The 6,000-nt window shown below is 34.5% G+C and overlaps 1 long non-coding RNA gene across 1 annotated transcript in view; it reads left to right on the top strand.

Moving 5' to 3' along the window:
• The first annotated feature begins 1,363 nt into the window (after positions 1-1,363).
• The window catches only part of LOC117108388, a 29,735-nt gene continuing 25,098 nt past the window's right edge, over positions 1,364-6,000 (top strand). The window contains exon 1 of the long non-coding RNA XR_004445362.1: positions 1,364-1,405. This is a non-coding gene — a long non-coding RNA (uncharacterized LOC117108388). The remainder of the gene's footprint in view (positions 1,406-6,000) is intronic.

The following is a 6,000-nucleotide window of genomic DNA, read 5'->3' as shown; positions in this document are numbered from 1 at the left end:
TAACTTTACTGTCCTTCTCGTAAATATAATAAAAGTAATCTTCCATTAACAAATGCTTACAAAAATAGTAATAGGCCACAAGTGTAAAATCACTCACATGTTATTTATTTATTTATTTATTTTAAATAAGAACACATTTTATAAGAGCATTGAGGCTGAAATTGCCTAAGAATTCAGAACAAAATGAGAACAAATTGAGGCTAAGGTAAAAAGTAAAAAAAAAAAAAAAATAAAAACCAACAAATCCGAATCTGTAGCTTTGAGCAGAAGGTGAGTATAACACAGTATTACTGCTCTACAATATTAATTTTCTTATGATTATAAAGTGTATAAAATAAGAAAAAAAAATTTAAGAACATTTTAAACACTACCATGATGGTGTGCAACCGTTTCAATAGTGTTATAACAACAAATTAATTTATTAGAGCGCCATACTCATAACAACACCTGTTCTCCCTATAACTGCATACTTCTATTAGATTTATACCTCTTTGATCTAGTAAGGCCGTTTCTTTATATATTTTATGTTTAAATGATGTAATAAATGATGTTTATTAATAATGTTCATTATCCTTGTTTCACAGAAGGCTGACCGACGACGTCGCGACGTTGTACCTGAACGTCGGAAACAAAAACAATTCTGTCCATCAACACGTTGGTAGAAATAGAATTAAACGAAATAATATGTTATTGTTGTTACTAAAACCTAGGCTTAATTATTAAATTGAACTAATAGAGAGGACTTTATTGGTAACTTTTGAACTTTAAATATGCCTAATGGGATTGGCTAATCTTTACTTTTCTATTTTCATATATTTTATGTAGCTGACCTGGGCCTAAATGATGGCATTATTAATTATAAATCCTTTTTTTTATGAATACTTTATTGCGATATAATTTAATACTGTATAGATATAATGGTTTGTTAGACCATGGAGGAAATATATTATGGTTAGATGAACTGAACTTTCGTTTTTGATTGGACAGTAAAGTTTATCATCCTAACTTATGATTGGCTTATTGTGTGCCTGATGGTCACATGACCGCAAACCACGCCAGTCGCGTACTCAATGTTGTTTGGATGTTTAGGTCTAGGGATGTAGGCCTCTCTGATGGAATTTCGATTTATAGGCCTAGGCCTAGTGAATCACCCAAACTACGGCTATGGTGAGGGTTACAATTATTAATACTACTACTACTACTGTTAATCCTAGCCTACTGGAGCCTAATAATGCCAGGCCCCTGTATTGCATGTTGTTTCCTCTAGGCCTGCCCTAGGTGCCTCAGGTAGGCGAGGAACTAGCCTAGTAGTAGTAGGCCTAGTAGTAGTAGTAGTATCATTGATGTACAGTATGTATGAATATGATGACCAAAACCTCCTAGCTTGCTTGATCACACCACCAAGGTTAAGTCGTCTTGTAATTTGTAGATGATAAGCAGAGGGCCTATACAAAGCAACTACAAACATCAAGTAGGCCCAGGCAGTTGCTAGGCCTCGTAAAATTTGCATAAGCCATAATAATTAGTAATAATATTAATATTAATTAGGCCCTAGGCTTAGGCCCAACATACAGTGAGTAAGTAGCCTGTAGCATATAGGCTAGTAGTAGTAGTACTAGTAGTAGTAGACTAGTTGCCAATATGGCCTATATAGGGCTTAGGCATAGTCATACTACCATAGTCATCCATAGAACCCAAGGTCATACTACCCTAGCCTATGTTATATTTTGATTTCAAGGAACTGTCATAAAAGGAAGATATATTAGGCCTAGGCCTGGGGAGCACTGTTGGACTAGTCAAACCCCCAGGGGTGTGCAGCAGCCACTCCAAAACATGAGACACTTGCGCTACCTATTTTACTGAAAATTGTTAGGGACTTAAACTACCGTTTACCAGAATCCGGTGTCAGTTAAATTACTATTACAGCCATTTAACCTACCAAATTAAATAAACTTGTATTGTACTAGTTCTCAATCGTGAATAAGACCGCGGTTGTGTCTGTTCGTGATCCCTACTGTTTGTGGCTATGTATCAACAGTTGGTTTAGCACTGAAAAACTTTAGCAAAAAACCTTTGCTTAAATCGTGTGAAAAATTACGCTACTTTGATAAGGGACGGGGCAGGGACTTTAACTACCAATTTTACATAGGTATTTCCCACACTTGTGCTACCAAGTCTTCGCAAATATACCCTATACAAGCTGATACTCTTCCATAAATTCCCATGCTTGTGCTACCAAGTCCTCAAAAATACCCCTGTAAATGCGGCACCTATCCATATGGAAATATTTATGAGTGAGCCTCCCGGGTATGTAGGCCTCATTGGCCTGTCTCTCTAATAACAAGCCATAGGCCTATGCCAGTTTCTACATTTACAAACAAGTACTTACAGAAAGTAGGCCTATGCATATTGGAGGTATAAAATTAATAGTGTGTACTGTAGGTAGGCCTAATTACAGTAGTAATACTGCACTAAAGATATTACCACTCTACTACTATTTTACTCAGTCAACGGTGAGTTTTTTTTTTTCTAGTGTCTTTGTTGCAGCTGCTTTGCACAATACAATGTGTGAGCTACCTGTGTCTGTAAATATTATTATGGTCCCTAGAATTTCCTCTAATATTTGAAGGAAAATGATTCTTTATAATTTCTGGTAATTAAAAACTCATTTTCATTGATGATGAGTTGTGGATTGAATAGCACGAAACATGTTATGACATATGATCATTAAATGTCAATAATAATTAAGCAAGCATACACTACTACCGACAGATTTTTTGCATAATTTGATATGTGCCTATATATAGTTATTAGTATTCTTGTCATGATTATAATATAATAAGCTTATTTTCTTATGGCTATGTAAACTAAGCACATGTGTTGTTATAGCTAGTTTACTATGTTCCTTTATTAGTACAGCCAGCAAAATTAACATTGTGTTTCGAACAATCAATATATCTTTAAGGCAAACATTGATTATTAAGCTCCAAGTTATTAAATTCTCTTCAATGGCTAGTAAGAACAAAGGAATGCATTATGGTCCATGGGTAGACCAGGAGTGGTACTGTTGGCTACAGTGCTCCCTTTTCAGTTTGATGATTGTAGGTTCAATCCAAGTTACTTGCCAAGATTCAAAATGACTTGTTAGCTTGAAGAAATTTTATCATAATCACATTATCATATTTTATAAATTATGCGCATAGCCCCTAGGTAAAGCAGTCCAGTGCTAAACTCGGCCTACCTAGATCTACTCTATTATGGGATATTATCAACCAACCCTACAGTAGCATTATTTATAATTATATTTTTTTTGTACTGTTACCAAAAAAATAAAGTTTTAATATTTCATATCTCAAATGGATTAATAGTAATAATATGATTTTCTTCAACAACTAATTTCTTCAACATGTAGTACAATTCACTGAGTTATATGAACAATCAAATGATAACATTTATTGATTCAATATAAAATATAGTAGAAACAAAAACATTTACTATGGCCAGGATGCAGCCTGAATTAACAGGCTTGCAGGTAAACTCTAGCAAAACCCCATTTAATTTCCTCAAAAATGTCTTAATTGAATTTATTGTTGAATAATTTATTAAAGTAAAGGTATGTGCAGGTACTAAAGGTACTTGAATGAACTCTCACTTTGCCATTGACTTTTACATAACATTGGCTATGACCTTGTATTACCTAAATTTCAAGAAGACCAAATAACAGTTGCACCTGGTGCCTTTGTAGCTTTCCTCGCTGCACTTATAATATTTTATTATTACTTTAACCATGAGTTTACTAAAGCTCTAATAATAACACTAATGCAGCACATTTGGTATATTGCTTGTGACACTGCGTTTTCTAAGAGCTTGGCCAATATCGTTACCGTTCTCGAGTTGAAATGAAATCTTAATGGATACACAATCAATCATAGAGAAATCAATGTGCAGAGGATCTCTGTTCCCTGGGGAGTCTTTTAGTCCTCATGCAGCAATTTAGGTTGGCACAGATTACCTCAAATACCGCAGTTAACATCTTCCTGTATCTTGCTAAAGGCTTTTTTACCCTGAAATTTTAGTCATATTCATTCCTAGCCTAGAAAATAAAGCCGGCTTGCATTTCATAGTTAGTATACTTCCTTGCCTTATCAAACTCTAGTAAAACCCCACTAATTAATTTTCTAGAAAAAAGATTTCAATTTTATATGCAGGATGTAACCTCGCCCGTAGCACTTTTATGTAGAATGTTGTCATTCTCTTCAATTAAAATGCAAATAATTTTTGTGTAGATCTTTCCTATGTTAAGATGATGGGTAACTGAGCAACTGTACACATAAATTTCCTCATTTCATCCATGTCACGTACTCCTAAATAAAAATTGAAGACAAGTTTGTTTGACACAAAAACACGGAGTGACAAGTAGCAATAAATTTTCCTTCATGTCGATGCTTTTGGCAGAAACATTAGTCAAATGAGAAGACAAAATTTTAAATTTTTTTCCCACCTTTTTAACATTTTTTTCTTATTAATGTGCTATATTTATAGAGTTATACCCTTTCAGCTTAGCTGATTAAGGGCCCTGATAAATGAACAAAATCAAAACTATAGAGCCGGGTAAGATGTACGACCATCGCGCGACTAAACCAACTCTACTCATTGTGAGTGCTAGACAACGTGATGCTGTCCTCTGATCGTCCTTTTAGAACAGTCTATTGCGTGCGCTTCGTCGCGTTGTGCTCTTCAGAGAATCGCATTTTGCGACGACCATCAGACGCAGCGAGTGCCTGGCTTAAGCTCTGTCATAAACTCATAAATAAATAAAAAATAAATAAATAAAAATAAAATAAAATAAATAAATTAATAAATTAAATAAATTAAAATAAATAAATAAATATTCATTCATAATGTTAACCTGATTTCCCTCACTATTGTAATCATTTTTCTTTATTTTGATCCGGTTTTTCCTTTCATTGTAAAGCTCTTAGAGGTTTCTTGCATTTTGCGCTATATAAGAATAAATTTATTATTATTATTATTATAACGAGGCAAAGGATGTTAATTAATGTATAAATAAGCTATCACCTATTAAGGATGTGTTTGGATTTCTGCAGGAGTTAGGGGTTGCTGCTAAGTTCTGAAATGAACTTCCCATGTCAGGAGTCTTCTTCACTCGCTGCTGTTTAAGCAGAGACTAAAATCACACCATTTTCTTTCTTTCTGAATTGCCTTTGTTTTACTGTAAATTTTCGCTTGTTGTTAATAAAGGCTAGGCCAGATGTCAACACTATTTGAGCGCTTGTGATCGAGTCATGTACAGTACCAGCTAACTACTATCTGTTGGTGGTCTCGATTGCAGGTGAACGGTGTGATGGTGTTGGTTCCTCCATGTTAGCCCGTTTAACATATCATTTTTAGCATCATAGTTACAGTACCCAAGTTGAGCTACTAGACAGATTTTGCTATTTTGTTTTTTTCCTCTACAGTGCATAGAGGTTGTGTATGCACTACAGTATATACACTATAAGTCTTCAACAGTTACCATTATTGTTATGTTGCATTAAAATATAAAAAAGAGGGGTGAGGGGAAGGGAGGCATAAGTGGAAACATGCTGTTTTATGTCTTTATACTGTATGGTACTTGTGTAAATTGAAAAAATATAACATGTTGACAGCATTTTCCTTTTCATGCAGCCTACTGTACATTATCAGTTTTATAATTTTATTTTAAAAATGGCATGCCAATTTTTTATCTTACTAGATATATTACATCTAAGCCGACTCAAAAGAAATGCCATGTCATTAATTTTCTTAAAATTTTGCATGCCATAATCTTAGAAAGTTATCTTGGCACTTAGCATTAGCACCCCATAGCAGTAAGCGTACATTAATGTGACTGAACTACACACGTCCGTTCCCTCGAGAGTGTACTTAATCTTGTGGTGTGTAATGCAGTGTAACCGATGTGGTACATGAAACATTAGAACAATTGCCGCCTACCCATGA

Source organism: Anneissia japonica, unplaced genomic scaffold (assembly GCF_011630105.1).
Source record: "Anneissia japonica isolate Jap-2015-1 unplaced genomic scaffold, ASM1163010v1 scaffold426_len1935630_cov189, whole genome shotgun sequence".
Classification (NCBI taxonomy): domain Eukaryota; kingdom Metazoa; phylum Echinodermata; class Crinoidea; order Comatulida; family Comatulidae; genus Anneissia; species Anneissia japonica.
This window is presented reverse-complemented; position numbering and strand designations above follow the sequence as displayed.